This window comes from Calidris pugnax, unplaced genomic scaffold, assembly GCF_001431845.1.
Source record: "Calidris pugnax isolate Ruff unplaced genomic scaffold, ASM143184v1 scaffold18, whole genome shotgun sequence".
NCBI lineage: Eukaryota > Metazoa > Chordata > Aves > Charadriiformes > Scolopacidae > Calidris > Calidris pugnax.
In genome coordinates this window covers 8,773,771-8,792,861 of record NW_015090812.1, presented here as the reverse complement: position 1 = coordinate 8,792,861, position 19,091 = coordinate 8,773,771, and positions in this window count along the sequence as shown.

Below are 19,091 nucleotides of genomic sequence, written 5' to 3'. Positions count from 1 at the left end.
AGGCGAGGTGCCGCGCTCCGGCGGGAGGGATCGGCCCGGGGGGCGGAGGGGGGGAGGTTGCGTGCGGCGTCGCCGGTTGGGACTGCATCCCCCGAGCATCCTCCGGCGTTCCGAGCCGCTTCCGCAGGTAGGTGCCCCCAGAAGAGGAGGGGGTGGGTTCGGGGGTGGGAAGCGGAGCCGTGGTGGTGTGTCAGTGTTGTGACGGCGTGGCGCTGGGTGAGTGGTGGGGGTGCCGGGAGTCCTGCCCGCATGCCGATGAAGAGGCGAGGGAGGATGCGGTGAAATCTAGCGTGTGCTGTGTGCTCGCTGGTGTTCATAATTACAGAGTGCTTCTTGCTAGTAACCTTCCGTAGGTCGTTCCTGGGTGTAACGTTAGTTAGGATGCGTTTTCCAGCGTTTTTTATGTCTTAATTCTTAACGCTCGAAGTGGTTTATTTAGGAAGCGTACCTTTGCAGATATTTGAAAACGCATAGGCTTCTTAAAAAAGAGAGTGCATAACTCCCGTATATCCACTTTTGTATTTTTCACCCCCAGAAAATGTAAGGATCCACTGTTTGCTGCTTAGGGCTACAGGGATGAGAGACACAAGAGACCGTAAACTTTGTTTCGATATGTTTTGACATTCCGAGTTGTACAAAAGAGAAAAAGCGGGATGAGACTTAATAGTTTAAAAAGGTAGATGGCAACTAATGCTGCTTTTTTTTTTTTTTTTTCCTTTGGAAGAGAAGAAGAAAGTATCACAAGGGTGAAGACTCCCAGGATGCAGTAATTCATTGCTTTGTTTTGCCATTTTTAGGAGAAAAGTGAAAACCAAGGTTATTTGATTTTTCTTGTCAAAAAGGTGTCTTAAATTTACGTCATAATTGCAGATGCACAGGTTTACTTTTTTTTTTTTTTTTAATAATTTCTTAGGTTTTTCTAGAAAAGCTATATTTCATCGCTTTCAATTATAGGAGACTTGTGTTTTGTCTCTGACTAATGGATATCTCTTGAATATAGATTTCTCAGACTGGGCCCCGGGAGAAGAGACCTCTCCTTTTTTTTATTTCGTATTTTATTCTCTAGTGCCTTGTTAAGCTAGGTGGTTAAGAGGTGCTGCTGCTTTTGATGCTTATCACTTCCTGAAACAATAAAAGAATAGTAATATCCTTATTCAGGAAAAAACAAAAAGTAAAAGCAGATGAGGTGACTTAGTTTCTTCCCAACTGTCCATTAAAATAAAGGTTGTTAGAGCTATCAAATGCAATAGCATAGTGTTTGTTGTACTTTTTTGACATGTTGTGTTATGATATTGACATGGAAATTAGAGGAAATTGTTTCCATTCGTGGTGTGAAATAAACTTTTTACAAATCAGGCATAGAGAACACACCAGATACCATACAATGTATCGAACACTCAGGAACCTTCACCAAAACAACATTAACATTGCAAAACAGGAAAGGCTGCAGTTTCAGAAATGCCATTTCTTTTTTTGAGATGCATGAGGCTTCTTAATGGGAGATGCTGCCAGTTTCTTTTTAGCTTGGATATGCTTAGACCTGATGTCAGTTTTAGGAATGGATCTTTATGTGCTGGCAAGTATTTGGTGTGATGGAGTCTTTGAGGAGTTTTGCAGCTAAAGTTAAGAAAGCTTCTACTCAACCTGTATGAGATGCTACCTGGGCTTCAAAGGAGAATCTCTCATCCCCTCTACCCTTTTGTCTTCATTTGAAGTGGTGGGAGTTTTGTAAATGTGGCAAGCAACTGGAAATAAATAGGTATGTTGGGCTAATTTAATAAACAGGACAAACAAGTCTACTCACAGCATTTCTGTCTTTAATATCAGTAATTCAGTATTTCTTTAAACATCAAGAGTTGGTAGTGTGGATGTGGAGCAAAGGGCCTTCTGAGATGCAAAAGATACTCCATGTCCACTGATGCAGCTTGTAGCTTGACAAATATTTCCTTTGGGGCCACTTCTGATTTAAGTACCCATGTTGTTTCCAAGCCTGTAGTATGCCCTCAGCTGTACCAATGCAATAGTGTGCACAGCTGCAGGAACCATTCTGAATTAAATTCAGATTTCACAGTTTGTTTACCATATATTTGCACAAGTTTGTGGTTGAGGGAGACTAAGCCACTCTGATGTTGGAAAACGCACTTATCAAACTGTGACTGTAGTAGTTAATCACTGTACTGACCTTTAGGCCTTTGAAAATCCGTTCCTTTAATGTGCTGTGTTTATAGTTCTGACATGTACATGCGATTAATGTTTTTACTTTTTTTATGAGTTACGTAAGAACATAAAAATGACTGTACTTGGTCACATTAAAGATCCCTCTAGCCCAGTATCCTGCTTCTCTGAGCTGCCAAAAGCAGATGCTTGCAGAAGAGTATAGTGTATATTGAGGAAATACCTCTCCTGGCCTCCAGTAATTTGTGGCTCACAGGTTTCCGGAACTAGAGGTGATATTTGTTTTTAGTGCCCCCAGTGGGTTTTTTCTTCTATGAATTTGTCCAATCAGTATTTGAAGCCATGTATGCTTGTAGCATCCACAACATCCTGTGGCTGAGTGTTGTAAGGCTTAAACACATTTTGTGTGGAAAAAACACTTCTTTTTGTTTGTTTTTAAACTTTCTACCTGCTTGTTTCATGCCTCGTTTGTTAATTCTTGTGTTGAAAGAGGCAGTGAAAAAGAGAATCCATGTTATTCTATGTAGCTTATAAGTTGATAACTTTTAATTTTACTTAACATCCCTGGCTTATGACTTTTCTAGAGGCGTTTTAGAAGGAAGTGACTCTATCCTTTTTATTGTCCATGCTGTTTTCCTTGCACCTTTTGCAGATGTGTTCCTGATTGGTGATAGTGATGCAGGAATCAGTGGAACAGGTTTGGGGAACCAGGCCTGGCTCCAGTATTTCATTGTATAGCATGCTGTAAATTTATATAGCATATTAGGTTTTATTCTTTAGTCTTCTACCTGCTTTTTCTTGATGATCTTTAAGCGTTGAGTTGGCACTTCCGTGGAGCTGTTTATTATAGGTCCACAATGACTCTTTTAATTGGTCATAGCTAGTTCAGAATTTGTCATTGTGTATGTAAATTTAGGATTTTTTTTTTTTTACACTATACATTACTTTATCTACATTTAACATTATCTGCTATTTTACAGCCCACTTAAACAGTATCATTAAGGTCTTCTTCAGATCTTTGGCCATTGCTTTTGCAACTTTGAATAACTTTGAGCATTGTCAGCAAACTCTGTCATGTAAGTGTTAAGCTTCTTTGCTAGATTTTGCTTCAAAATGTTGATCCAAGGACAGATCCTTGTGGGATTTTGCTGGTGATCCTTCTTTTTTGGGAAAAAGGCCAATTGTTCTTATTTCCTATCTGTTCATCAGTCATTAATTTATAGTTGAATTATCCTTCTTATCCCATGACAATTGAGTTTCATTGAGCGAGGGCATCTTTGTCAAACAAAGCCTGCTTGGATTTCCATAAAGTATCAACTTAATTGTCGTATGTTTGCTGACTGCATTGAAGGAGAAAAATGGAAAGTTGAGATGAAAGTTGTTGGCTTATGAATGACAGTCAGAGGCGTATTAGAAGCATTAGATTGTTTCCCTGTCATGCTTACATCATTAGTTTGAGACATTGTGGTACTTATTGTGAAAGATCTCACATGGATCTTAGCCAGTATTTGTCAGAGGTGCTTTTATTAGCATTTTCTCCTTCAGGGAGAGGTCAAAGGTCAAAGTTCCCATATAAAGGTTTCTTCAGTGTCTAGAAGATATGACTTAAAAGTGGTTATGATGGAATAATACAAGACTATGGCTGGATAGATAGCAAACAGCAGCTGACTGTTTTCTCTAGTGTTAAGCTAGGAGTCAGACTCAAAAAGAGGTGGATCTTCATGAAAAAGGTAATGCATGTAAGGTTATTATTTTTTTTTCCAAGGGATGTAATGGATGCAAAAAGCATTCAGAGGAGGAAGGATCTTGTGAAGATTGTTAAACAGGGAGACTGCATCCACCTGAGGAAAGTGTCTGAAATTAACTACATCTAGGAGAACATTAGAATAGGCCAAATGCATGATGCTTCCCTTTATTTGTAGGGAATGTCTCTGCTATTTTATAGATTTTTTTTTTTCATGAGTGGGTGTTAGCCTGTCCCTAACAAATCTAATTCCTGTCTTCCTCTGAAAACAGAGGGAGAATAAACAAAGAATGCTGAAGTATTGTGGAAGGTCTAAGGAGATGGATGTTGAGGATCAAAAGAGTAAAAATAGAGGGCACTGATTATTCCTGAACAGCGTTCTCTGCTCTAGAAGTATCCAGGGAACTAGTAGGTACTGCCCTGTGGTGCTTTGCTTGGAGATGCAACAGGGTGATGGAAAGAAATGGATCCCAAGCTGATCAGCATTTTACCCTCACTTCTGTCAAGCTTCCCTCCCCTTTTGCTATGGATGGCCAGGGCCAGGAGAGGATTTATGAGCAGATTCTGTGACTTTGTGATTTTGTAGGATAATAAAGAGATGAATCAGACAACAGTAGCAGAATGTCAGCAGGCAGTTCAAGGAACTGGTAGAGGACACTGCAAGTTGTAGAGGCAGGATTTTGGGTTAGCTGGACCTTTTGTCTTGTACAAAGTTTAACTTGGCTGCTGCTGACAAAGAGTTGGAGTGAAATGTTGCTGAACTTGGAGGCTCCCCTGCAGCATGTATGTTCGTTGTATGGGAAATGTTCAGCTGATGCCAACAGGCTGCATACACAACATCAAGAAAGATGAAAAACTTCCGTAGTCCTGCTCAGTTTTGTTTTGGGAGAGCCCTTTCTATAGGGTAATCATTGCAGTAGACTCTCCAGTTGTAAATCTTGATGTGCTCAAAGAAAGGAGATACTGCTTGTTCCTCAGGCAGCATGTTTTGATATTTCTGCCTTGTAATCTGCAGGCATTTCCTGAGTTTTGAACAAAGTAACTGACAACCAAATCATTTCACTATTACAGTCATTTGGAACTGTAGTGTTACAAACTTTGAGTAGCAGAAGTATTCCTTTCTCTCCATGTGTCTTTGAAACTTTGTAGATCTGTATGTCCCGATGCCAAAATGGGTTATTGTGGTGTTAGCCAGTGTGATTTTCCCACATGTGCAGTCTGTGGAGCTTTCCTGAAAGATAAATTAAAACATCTCTCTTAGAAATTGATCTTATCTTAGCCTTAGATCATGGTGTGTCTGTCACCTCTTCTGGAAAGCTCTGCCAATGTTTAATTATTCCTGCAGTTAGGAAACTAAACCACATCTTATTTCAAGGCTTGTTTTGTCTAATGTCCAACTTTCAGCTGTGGAATATGCCTGCGCTAGCACAGGCAGTACAAATTCTCTACTATCTGATATCTTTTCCATGTATAAGTATTTGAAACATAAAATCTTGCTTCAGTTGGAACAGAAGACACCAAGTTCTTTTGCTTCTAGCACTTTGTTCTTTCCCCCTGATTGTTCTTGAAGTGTGTACACCAAAAATTGCTAGTATTCTGGCAGCAGCCTGGAATAGTGTGATCACAGACAAGGTTACTTCTTTTTGTTACTTGTCTTTTTACAATTTCGGGGATTGCATTACCACAGTTGGGTGTGTCGTATGAGAGAGAGTTTTGTAACCTTATGCTTATGTGGATATTTCTACTCCCTGTATTCAGGGCGTTGTGCAAATTGGTCCTAAGACTACTTATAAAGACTACTTATAAATGGTAGGTTAGAAAGCTTATCCCCCCTTTCGTGTTGTCTTAATTTTGTTTTTTTGTTTAGAAAGCTTATCCCCCCTTTCGTGTTGTCTTTATTTTGTTTTTTTGTTTTATGTTTTTTTTTTTTTTTTTTTTTTTTAAGGAATGGCAAAGGATCTTTTCCACTGACTTCTCACCCTGTTTGGTTTTTTGGAAAGCAGTCAGTGACCGGCAGGGAGAAACTGGCCAAACCCCAGAGTGCTAGTCAGATTTGTTTTGCCTCCACAGCTGCAAAGAAGCTGTTGCCATGCTTTCCTTGCTGCGTGGCAAGCCTGGAAACTGAAGAGATCATTCTTTTTTCCTAGTCAGAAGTTCTGTGTTTCAAATATAAGTATTTTCTCTTTTTTCCTTTCCCTCTATGTACCATCAGTGCTACTAAAGGCAGAATCTATATTGTGATGAGCCCTGTATGTAGACTGCGTAGCCGTTTGGTGTTCTTCAGTTATTTCTATCGTGAGTCTTCCCTTTTTTTTGATAGGTGAAGAAGCAAGCTTTTGGAGTTCAGTTGACGCTTTGCTTCTGATCTTTCTCTACACCTCTGTCTCTCAGACTCCTGATCAGAGACTTTTGCAGCTCCTGTTCTGCTTCCCCAGCCATGGATCCTGTGATTAACAGCTTGCAATGCTCAAAGCTGTTTCTTCTGACTTCATATCAGAACCTATAAGCTGGGATGAAACTTAATCTGAAGAAGATGGAAGTTGTTTTCCAAAATTCAAGTAAATAAACAGAATGAAATGGATGTATCTCTAGAAATGCAGATTGCATTTGAAATAAAGTGTATTTTTTAATATTCACATTACTAATTCCATAAAAGCAAATACAAATTAAACTTAGCCAAATATGTTCCATAAGCATCGTTGCCTCTTATTATCAAAGGAGAAATGGAGTGCTGCTGAATCCTACAAGATCAGGAACCATCTGTTTCTGTGAATATTTCTAGCCACCTGTTTTGGGATATTGTTGCCAATTAGGATTCTTATTAAGACAATTCTGTCTTGTACCTGTTTCATCGGGGAGCTAAAGAAAGTTCTAAGGAAGACATTGGTAAAGATTCCTTAATTATAAGCTGTGGATATGACTACTCGGATACTCTTTGTAGACCTCGGACTTCCTTATCTCATCTCCCTTTCCTTGTTGCTGTCTAGTACTTTTTCTCGTTACAGGGAGAGAGCAAAAAAATAAGTGGGATTTTTTATAAGAAAATGCCAAGTTGTAGACTATAAAGCTTCTATTGTGGTGAACTTGAGGCCAGAGTGTATGGTTGGCTGGCAGGTGCTCTTACTTATCCTCAGAGTTTAATTTCTTAAGTTTATCCACTTCTCTGTGGAGAAATAAACATAGTGAGGAAGCCAAAGCTGTGGAAGGGGGTGTTCCCTATGACATGTATAGTTCTGGCTTTGTTTTCATCTCTGTTCTTTTCCTGAGGAGGCAAGAAGCCAGAAAGAACAAGCCTTTCGATGTCCTGTAGGTATGTCTCGCTGCCTTCCATAGGCTGATTCTTGTTAATGCCAGAGCTACTCCTTGCTTGACTTCTTCACTAACCATAGTTTTGCCTTTCTGTATTTTGATTGGGTAGCACTGACAGCTGCTGGCAACATATTGCTCTGAGTTTGCTTGTATGTTCATGCTGAAAAGGAAGTTTACAGAATGTGGAAAAAGGGACTGGCCGCTTGGGAGGAGTATAGGAATGTTGTCAGAGTATGCAGGGATGCAACAAGGAAGGCTAAGGCCCACTTGGAATTAAACCTGGTGAGAGATATTAAGGACAATTAAGAAGGACTTCTTCAAGTACATCAGTAGGAAAAGGAAGACTAGGGAAAATGTGGGCCTGCTGCTGAATGAGGTAGGTGCCCTGGTGATGGAGGATGCAGAGAAGGCGGAGTTACTGAATGCCTTCTTTACTGCTAAGGCTGCCCCTCAGAAACCCCGGATCCTGGAGGTAAGAAAGAGAGCCTGGAGAACGGAAGATCCTCCCTGGATTGATGAGGATTGGGTTAGAGATGATTTAGGCAAACCTGACACTCACAAATTCATGGGTGCTGACGGGATGCACCTGTGAGTGCCGAGGGAGCTGGCAGATGTTATTGCGAAGTCACTCTCCATCATCTTTGAAAGGTCATGGAGAACAGGGAGGTGCCTGAAGACTGGAGGAAAGCTAATGTCATGTCAGTCTTCAAAAAGGGCAAGAAGGAAGACCCAGGAAACTACAGGCCAGTCAGCCTCACTTCCATCCCTGAAAAGGTGATGGAATAGCTCATCCTGGATGTCATCTCTAAGCATGTAGAGGAAGAGAAGGTTAGTGGGAGTGGTCAGCATGGACTCACCAAGGGAAAATCATGCTTTCCTGACCTGCTGACCTTCTATGATGGAATGACTGGCTGGGTGGATGAAGGGAGAGCAGTGGCTGTTGACTACCTTGACTTCAGCAAGGCTTTTGACACCATTTCCCATAACATCCTCATAGGTAAGTTTAGGAAAAGTTGGTTAGATGAGAGGACAGTGAGATGGATTCAGAACTGGCTGAATGGCAGAGCTCGGTGTGTTGTGATCAGTGGTGCAGAGTTGAGTTGGAGTGGTGTTCCCCAGGGGTCAGTACTGGATTATCTTGAACTGGGAGGAGTGGCTGATCCACCAGAAGGCTGTGCTACCATCCAGCGATACCTGACAGGCTAGCATGTTGGGTGGAGAGGAGCCTAATGAAGTTCAACAAGGGCAAATGTAGGGTGCTGCACCTAGGGAGGAATAACCCCATGGCACCAATACAGGTTAGGGGTTAACTCTGCAGAGTGAGACCTGGGAGTCCTGGTGGATGACAAGTTGACCATGAGCCAGCAAGGTGTAGCCAAGAAGGTAATGCCTGGGGTGCATTACAAAGAGCTTGGCCAGTAGATTGAGGGAGGTCATCCTCTTCCTCTACTCTGGTGAGGCCGCATCTGGAGTACTGTGTCTAGTTCTGGGTTCCCCAGTTCAAGAAAAACAAAGAAATACTGGAGAGAGTCCAGTGGAGGGCTACAAAGACGATCAAGGGAATGGAGCACCTCTCTTATGAGGAAAGGCTGAGAGACCTGGGCCTGTTCAGCCTGGAGAAGAGAAGACTGAGAGGGGATCTCATCAATGCTTATCAATATCTAAAGGGTGGGTGTCAAGAGGATGGCACTAGGCTCTTTTCAGTGGTGCCAAGAGACAGGACAAGGGGCAACGGGCACAAACTGGAACACGGGAAATTGCATCTGAACGTAAGGAAAAAATTCTTTACTTTGAGGGTGCCAGAGCACTGGAACAGGCTGCCCAGGGAGATTGTGGAGTCTTCTCTGGAAGTATTCAACCACCTCCGAATGCCTTCCTGTCCAACCTGCTGTAGGTGACCCTGCTTTGGCAGGGGGATTAGACTAGATGATGTTTGAAGGTCCCTTCCAGCCTCTACCATTCTGTAACGTTTAGAAGTACGAGGAGGGGAAAAAGCAATTGGAGAAGAGTAATCTAAAAGCAGGCAAAGGGGAATAGTGTCAAGTGATCAATTCTGCCATGCGCTTGTTGGGTAATAACCAAATTGAGCCAAAAGATTAATCTAGAAGCAGACAAAACGGGTGTAGAGAAAAGTGACTAATTCTGAATGTCCTGTAGGTATGTCTCGCTGCCTTCCATAGGCTGATTCTTGTTAATGCCAGAGCTACTCCTTGCTTGACTTCTTCACTAACCATAGTTTTGCCTTTCTGTATTTTGATTGGGTAGCACTGACAGCTGCTGGCAACATATTGCTCTGAGTTTGCTTGTATGTTCATGCTGAAAAGGAAGTTTACAGAATGTGGAAAAAGGGACTGGCCGCTTGGGAGGAGTATAGGAATGTTGTCAGAGTATGCAGGGATGCAACAAGGAAGGCTAAGGCCCACTTGGAATTAAACCTGGTGAGAGATATTAAGGACAATTAAGAAGGACTTCTTCAAGTACATCAGTAGGAAAAGGAAGACTAGGGAAAATGTGGGCCTGCTGCTGAATGAGGTAGGTGCCCTGGTGATGGAGGATGCAGAGAAGGCGGAGTTACTGAATGCCTTCTTTACTGCTAAGGCTGCCCCTCAGAAACCCCGGATCCTGGAGGTAAGAAAGAGAGCCTGGAGAACGGAAGATCCTCCCTGGATTGATGAGGATTGGGTTAGAGATGATTTAGGCAAACCTGACACTCACAAATTCATGGGTGCTGACGGGATGCACCTGTGAGTGCCGAGGGAGCTGGCAGATGTTATTGCGAAGTCACTCTCCATCATCTTTGAAAGGTCATGGAGAACAGGGAGGTGCCTGAAGACTGGAGGAAAGCTAATGTCATGTCAGTCTTCAAAAAGGGCAAGAAGGAAGACCCAGGAAACTACAGGCCAGTCAGCCTCACTTCCATCCCTGAAAAGGTGATGGAATAGCTCATCCTGGATGTCATCTCTAAGCATGTAGAGGAAGAGAAGGTTAGTGGGAGTGGTCAGCATGGACTCACCAAGGGAAAATCATGCTTTCCTGACCTGCTGACCTTCTATGATGGAATGACTGGCTGGGTGGATGAAGGGAGAGCAGTGGCTGTTGACTACCTTGACTTCAGCAAGGCTTTTGACACCATTTCCCATAACATCCTCATAGGTAAGTTTAGGAAAAGTTGGTTAGATGAGAGGACAGTGAGATGGATTCAGAACTGGCTGAATGGCAGAGCTCGGTGTGTTGTGATCAGTGGTGCAGAGTTGAGTTGGAGTGGTGTTCCCCAGGGGTCAGTACTGGATTATCTTGAACTGGGAGGAGTGGCTGATCCACCAGAAGGCTGTGCTACCATCCAGCGATACCTGACAGGCTAGCATGTTGGGTGGAGAGGAGCCTAATGAAGTTCAACAAGGGCAAATGTAGGGTGCTGCACCTAGGGAGGAATAACCCCATGGCACCAATACAGGTTAGGGGTTAACTCTGCAGAGTGAGACCTGGGAGTCCTGGTGGATGACAAGTTGACCATGAGCCAGCAAGGTGTAGCCAAGAAGGTAATGCCTGGGGTGCATTACAAAGAGCTTGGCCAGTAGATTGAGGGAGGTCATCCTCTTCCTCTACTCTGGTGAGGCCGCATCTGGAGTACTGTGTCTAGTTCTGGGTTCCCCAGTTCAAGAAAAACAAAGAAATACTGGAGAGAGTCCAGTGGAGGGCTACAAAGACGATCAAGGGAATGGAGCACCTCTCTTATGAGGAAAGGCTGAGAGACCTGGGCCTGTTCAGTCTGGAGAAGAGAAGACTGAGAGGGGATCTCATCAATGCTTATCAATATCTAAAGGGTGGGTGTCAAGAGGATGGCACTAGGCTCTTTTCAGTGGTGCCAAGAGACAGGACAAGGGGCAACGGGCACAAACTGGAACACGGGAAATTGCATCTGAACGTAAGGAAAAAATTCTTTACTTTGAGGGTGCCAGAGCACTGGAACAGGCTGCCCAGGGAGATTGTGGAGTCTTCTCTGGAAGTATTCAACCACCTCCGAATGCCTTCCTGTCCAACCTGCTGTAGGTGACCCTGCTTTGGCAGGGGGATTAGACTAGATGATGTTTGAAGGTCCCTTCCAGCCTCTACCATTCTGTAACGTTTAGAAGTACGAGGAGGGGAAAAAGCAATTGGAGAAGAGTAATCTAAAAGCAGGCAAAGGGGAATAGTGTCAAGTGATCAATTCTGCCATGCGCTTGTTGGGTAATAACCAAATTGAGCCAAAAGATTAATCTAGAAGCAGACAAAACGGGTGTAGAGAAAAGTGACTAATTCTGCCATGGGCTTGTTAGATAATAGCAAAATAGAGCCAAAGGGCATGTGATGTTTCTCTGACCTGATATAATAAAAACATCACTTCCCTCAAAGTTGGATTTTAATGGAGGAACCTAATTTTTTCTAAATCGATTTGTGCAAATCAATAAATAGGTAGGCATTGCATCAGCAGCTTAGATGATTCAGCTCGCCTTTGTGAGATTTCAATTTCCTGTCACAAGTGAAGAGTAAGAACAAATATTGTGTATTGGCCACATCAATTTCCTATCTTGCCTATTACAATAGCCAAGCAGGCAGTGGAGAGATTATGAATATATAGGTGTTTGTGTTGCTGGTGATTTGCATCTGAGTTCAGCAGTGCACTGTATTTCTTCTGTTGGAAGTGTCTGGATTTGGTGTGGAACTGCTTATATTTATAATCATAATCAATTATTAGCCTGAAGGGAAATGCTGCTAGTTCTTAGTATTTGTTGCAGAGCACCCAAGGATAACAGGGGTGCTCTCCAAGGCTAGGATTAGGCATGTACAAAACGCTCTAAGACTGTGGATATATTCATGACTATGCTTTGGGAAAGTAATAGGTCTTAGAAAAGATCTATAAAAGGAAATTAAGTGATCAAGACTGATGTTAAGTGTTCTGGGCAGCACCAGAAGATTAGAGTACAAATAAATAAATTACAGTCACCGTTTTAGAGGAAAGCTTATAAATTAATTGTATAGTTAATATAGTGACTGTAGGCATTTAGATGTTTAAACATTTAGTTGTAGATAGATGCAGTGACGTATTAATAGCAAATGCTTCTTTCTCTGCTTTGTTAAATGACTTAAATTGGACCTGTGCAGTGTGAAGATGGTGGCAAAAATACGTGACCCTGAAAGTTAAATTATGCACCCAGTTAATTATTTGTATGTTCTTTGACCTTTGCATTGATCCCTGTTTTTAGGACAGAGGAGAATCTGTTTACAGCATTGTTTTGCCAGTTTAGCAGACACTTTAGCAGAAGCATTTGCTGACTGTAGTCTTTCAGTTTGAGCTTGAGACTCGGTGATGTTCATAAACCCAACAGTTGGGCATTGTTTTTGTTCTCAAGCACAAGGGAAGAAATACATAGCTTATCCTTGGAAAAAACTTAGCTGTTGTTTCTTTGGGATGGAACTGTATAATGCTGCTTGATGAGAAGAAGCTTTCGTGCCAGACAATAGAGACTCCCATTTCTTTGTGCCAGATACTGATTAAAAATTGAGTTAGTTTATCTTTGTCTGCCATTTTATGTGTTTTCTGTTGGGGAAAGCTAAAGATTAAGTGTTTGTTGTGTTTCCAAAGGTTAACTTCATTTCCCTTAACTCTAAAGCCATTGGTAGTTTTATTTACAGTCTTATAAGCAAATGGTAATTTTTTTTCCTCCATTCCATATGTGCAGATCTGCTGTTGAGTTAGAGGGAAAATTTGTTCTCAGGAAAACCTCACATAAGTGCTTCTTAATTTTGCTGTGTGTTGATGTGCTTATCTCATTTGTAGTAGGAAGTGAGAAGGTCCCAGATGATTCGTGGAGACAAAAATATTGATGCCAAAGGATTGGAACTTTCACTCTCACAAACAAAAAGAAGTATTTAATTTTCTTTCCTGCTGCAAATAACAGTCTTTCTCAGTGATGATAACACCAGATTGAAATGTATCTTCATCTTTCTCCATCATATACATAAAAAAATAGTGTTCTAACTCTTAGCAGACAATTGTGCCTTGTTAGATTTTAGTTTGACACTAATCTCTGTCTAACTACACATGGTTCCACTACTGCTACTGTTCAGATGATAGTTGTGATATATAAAAGCATCCTGGGCAAAAAAGTAGTGTGGTTAAAGAGGATTTCTGTAGTGTTTTTGGTTTCATACTTTTCTTTCTATACCAGCATATGCTACTCAAGTGAGCTTTGCAAATTAAGATCATATCTTAAAATTGTATTACATATCTGTAAGTAGGCATTGAATGTCTAACTAGAAAAGCCCCTTTAACTCACCTGAGAGGTTCACCGACAAAGTTCAGCTCATGAGTTACCTTTTTCTTTTCTTTGTAGGCAGCTTCAATTGGAACAAGCTTTGGAACAGCAGTTGTGCAGAGATTACTGTTTTCTAGCCCTCTTAGCTTTGGAACAGCTTTTTAGGGGCTGTATCTCCTACTGGACCAACAGAGACTTTTATTTGAGACTACACTTCAAACTTAATGACTCTTAACATTTTTCTTTGGGAAGTGTGTTTTTTTTTTTTTTTTTTTTTCAAAAGAAGATAAGACCTCTGCACTATTAGTAAATCATTTTTATACAGCATGCACATTTTAATAGACTGTATTATTGTTCACTTGTCATACTTTGTGTTTTCAGCTCGTATTTTAATTTTAAATATATTTTATTTGTGCCTTAGACACAGAAAATTCTATGTAGTTTTGGGTTGAGAATCAAATATCAATACAGATAACTTCTCAGTTTTTGAAATGTGACCCAGAGATTCCTGTCTATAATGTGTAAAAGCAGGTGAAACTTTGTTCCATGTCCTAGTGCTATGAAGCAATTGTTTATGTAAATTGAATGAACTTTTAACCTGTCACTAGATCTTATTCATCTCTCTCCCTAGACAAACAGGGAGTTTACATTCCCAATGAAAATGACTTGATTATAACTTTGTTTATAGGCATTGAGCAGAATTTACACAGGTATAAGTAGGTATTTTATGTTGTTTTGCTTTTTCCCTGATAAGCCAGTGAGACAATGTTCATAACATGAACAAAAATAAATACAGTAGGAGATCAACTCATGCTCACTCATTGGGGGGGAAAAAAATTGGCATCAGTGTTGCAGGGAGTCAAGACACCCTGCAGAGTGTTATGGTAATTCTGCTCCTTTTTATAGCCAATATGAAATCATAGGTCTTTTTACATGCGCAGCTCAAGATACAGCTGTGTTTCTGCTGCTTGCCTGGTTCCTTAAGCAGTTCCCATTCTAGTCTTTCTTACAGCATAATTGTATAAAAGGTGTTAAATACAGTGTTTTCTGCATAATAAATGTCTGGATAAATCTGTAAGGAATTGGCAAATGAGAAAAATTTTGGCTGTTGATACCGTGGATTATGATCTTTAGTAAATATAAACATACATCTCTATTTGACTGTATAAAATATAATAGACAAGAATATAGAAGATGAGTATTTGATAACTCATAGGATGCTAAAGAGAACTTGCAGTAATACTAGTCAGTAATGTTGGGACACATCATGTGCTTGCACATCTGAGTTTAATGGAAGAAAATCTTCAGAGAAAAAGTGTTATTGATGTCTTATAACACCAAATCTTATTACAAATCACATTTTTTTGGTCATAATTCTTTTAATGCTTACCACAGACAGGATTTTAATGTTAATGCCAGGAGTTAATTTTCCTGCTCTATACAACCTTTTAATGTTGGAAATACTCATGCTAGAATGCCAATGATAAAGGAATGATGTAGCCTTTAATGTGTGGTGTCTTTGTTCAGACTAGTTTTGTTTTCAGTGTAACTGGTGAGTATGTAGTGGGATTTTGAGTCTTGATAAATCGATAGTGATTTCTTTGAGCTTCTATAAAGTCTGATATAGACTTTAGTAAAGGCTCAGTTGCTCTTTCTTCTCTAGATGAAATTCTTTTGGCTTTAGACGTTTACAAGCTCAATTCAGGAATTACACTACCTACTTACCCTTTTGTCTCTTGGTTGGGAGATCCTGAAGTAGGATCAAATACTTTGCTTGTGTAAGCCATTGTGGTGTTATTTGTGTTTTCATATAAGGCCCAAATATTCAAGCTGATATAATTTAATTACAAATTACTTTGTCTTCTAGACTATGGTTCCATTAGGAATAAAATGATTCTTCATCTCAATGATCCTTAGAAAGGGGGTAATAATGTACATAGTTGTAAATATTTACTTTTGCTTTTTAACAAGCTTTTTAATGCGTTCCTGCAGCTGGGAACACTTGGCGACAAAGTTAACAACTTGAACTTCCCTGGTGGAACATTAGAGCTTCTAATTTATTAGTTCTAATCAAACATGCCTTGGAGTTGTTTTCCTGAAGAGTTAACAAGAAAAAAAATCTTCCCATTGGAAGAACAAGATAAGGAGGGTGTATCTCATGGTATAGGTTTCTGATACTATTTTTAGGAATAGGTCTTTTAGGAAATATTCTTTTTTTCTTGCTTGTTCTTAACTGGGGGTTTATTTTTTTTAAGATTTTTTTTTTTTACAGAAGGATTTAAATTTGTTTTGTAACTTTTCTGTAATGTGTTTTATAACTGCAGATGAGTGTACAGAGGAAGCTTTAGGTATTCAGAATGTTAAATGTGTGCATGTTACACTGTATAACTATTGATAACATAGCTATGGCAATAATGCTTAGCTTTCCAGTCATTTTGAATACTTACTATTGACAATAAATTAAGTTTACGTATTTACCTTTGTTGGAATGTTGGGATTTATTGAAAAATTCTTCAAATAAATCTATTATAGAGAAAAATATGGTAAACCTCTTTGCTGTCTTTAAAATCCCAACACTTTATATAATGTAATATATTCTGTAAAGCTATTCACTGTTGTTGATGTAGTAAACCAATATATTATAGCCTCTAAGAGGCTATGTTGATTTAATGTAATTTTCCTTGATTCTGCTGTCTCTGGAATTTTTCAGGATGCTGCTGGCAAGTACGTGAGTTAAGCAGATACAGTTAAGAAGGGTCCTAGTTGCAAGTTCTTACTCAGCCTACAATTTTGGTCACATTTGGGCTCACCTCAGCTTCCTGGTAAACTGCTGGCCTTCTTTCCTCAATATGTCATCATTGGGCTAGAAAGTTAAGGCAAATTTCTGTGCTAAATAGTAAAGCATAAATACTATGATTCCATTGTGTTAATTGCTATCTATGTAGATAGATATTCAGTTTGCGATCTGTTCACTAGGCCTTTAATTTTCTCTTTCAGTGTATTTTAAAGTAGATTAGAGCAGACCTAATGACAGGATCAGATTTATCTTTTGTTAAGGGTAGGTACACACATTATATAAAGTGAGGAGGAAAGGCTGGGGAGGAAAAGAATGCTTCTCAGATATGTGCACACAATCCTGACACAACAGGCTTTTATCTTTTAAAGGACAAACAGTACTGTGTTAAAAAATAGAAAATGCAGCTTTCAATGTTGACTATTTTTATTGCTTAAAAAAAACTTCAGAAATTGTCAGCTTATCTTTGAATTGCATTACTCATTGGTTACCGTCTTTACAAAGCAGGATAATATTAGTGTATTCTTTGCCAATTTATTGTATTTAAATTTTAATTCTTCTGTTCCTTCCAGCAGTTTGCTAGAACTTGCTTCCAGATGACCTTATGTGGTTGTGCTAATTAAGCTTTTAAAAAAAAAAAATTCCCATTTTTCTTGTTCATGGATTACCTGTTCATGTAAAACTTTTTTGTAGGTTTTTTTTCTACCTGTCCCCAGCTAATAGTTTAACATATTTTCACCTGTGGATTTGAATGTTTGTTAGTCACAGTTGAGTTTTTTTGCTTGTTGTAGACATCTCTAGGAAATACATATTTTTGAGTTAGTTATAATGCAGTTACATGTAAGGAAAAGCTGCTGAAAATCATTGCAGTGTTATATGTGCTTGTTCTTTTATTTCTTGCTTGAGTTGCTTGGGAGACTTTCCCCATGCAATGGAATGGAAACTGTGGCTGATAAGATTCCTTGTAGCTGTGTTCTGAAATTACCAGATCAGGATTTTAATGGGAATTTTGGTATAATCTTACGTATCAGGAAGCACATTTGGTTTCTTGTCTTTTGTCTGCAGCTTTTGTTGCAATCTGTCTGGTTCTCCCATCTTGCTGAGTGTAATAATTGCTCTGTAAAATTGCAGACAAGGGAAACAAACTCATATATATTTTCAGTGCCACAAATATTTTAACTGTTTTTCTGTGCAAGTGTGGTAAGTGACCAAGCTGAAAAATGCAGAGTCTTCGCTATTCAAGAAAGGCCTTTGCCATTCTTCTTCATATCCTACTGTTTCAAGTTATGTGAGCAAATTTTTGTATATATGTATTTTGTGTACCTTTGAAAGGACTGATAGGAGTAATCTCTTCCTGTGGGTTTTTTTTACTTCTTTGTTTAAAAGTGGTAACATAAGCCACTGCTGTTGCCATGTAGTTCGTCTATGAACTGCAATACTGAAGCTGGGTTTTGATGGGTGAGTGAAATAAATTAGTCTTATGAAAGACGACTCTATTGTCAAGTTAAGTTAAAGCTTTCCCTCTTCATTGTTTTGCTGACACAATATAGGCATAACCCTTAGAAAATGAAATCTTAAACTGGCTGTGTTGTATTCAGCATTTTTTAAAACATAATAGGCTGTCTCAGAACAGTGCACAGGATTTGTTTTTTAATGTTTGAAAAGTGAGTCTAACTGTATATAAACCCACAGAATGGGATTTAGGTACCTTTCTTGAAAACATGCAACACCTATTTAGTCTTCTGAATATTGCCAAAGTGTTTAAAGCGCTTACCAAAAAAAAAAAGGGCTTGTGAAGAGTTTTCCATATGTAATATGTACTAAGCCTGTCTCCTGTAGAAGGCAACCGAGATTCTTTGGGGAGTGTGGGAAGCTGTTACCTTTCTGCTGTTCCTTTCACATCTTTGTGGTACAAGTCTGGTGGGGACGAGTTGCTTAAGCTGGGCTGGCTGTTGAAGAAGTGCATGTGGAATGATGTCTTAAGGCGCAGCGTGTTCCATTGGGCTGACCTGAAAGGTGTGTGTAGGCAGGATGTCGCAGCTGAGCGGATGTTGTGGTAGAAGTAGGTGTGCTCTTCGGCGTTGGTGCTCCATGTGCTCCTTCAGTTGGAGGACTACATCAGATCTAAAAAGCTTGTATACTATAAAACAAGGAGAAATATTAAGAATTTGTAAATTTTTTTTTTTTTACTCATGAGAAGAGACTACTTAGAAGGGAAAGGGGAAGGATAGAGAAACAGGCACATTCTTTGGTTGATAGGGGTATGCGAATTTCTATACATTGAGTGGAGAAAAAGAGATATAAAATACAGAAATTGCTTGTAACACAACTTAGACTACTTTTATTTCTAACTTCACTGCTTTTCCTTGCTTTGGTACCCTGGATGAACAAATGCGGTTTTTCTTTTTTCAGTTGCAGTTCACTGAGAAAGATTGGGGAGACTTGTGTGTGTGTTGGAGGAGAGGTGAATGTGCACCGGAAGGGAAGAAAGCCAAACCAAACCCCAAAAAGTCAAACCCACCAACAAACAACCCCAAAACCTTGAACAAAGAAGTCCCAGTTAGGACACTTTTCTGCATGTTACTCTTGAAATTTAACTGCTGCTGAATATTCTTATTAATACAGTAATCTCAAAATTGTTTTTGTACAGTATTGTTCTGCTGAAAATTTGGAGGGCAAAGGAATACCTTATCTTCATTTGAGGGAGAAAAATAAAGTTGTATGTTATTACATGTGCTGATTTGTGCTCCTTTTGTGGATTTGGATGTTAAAT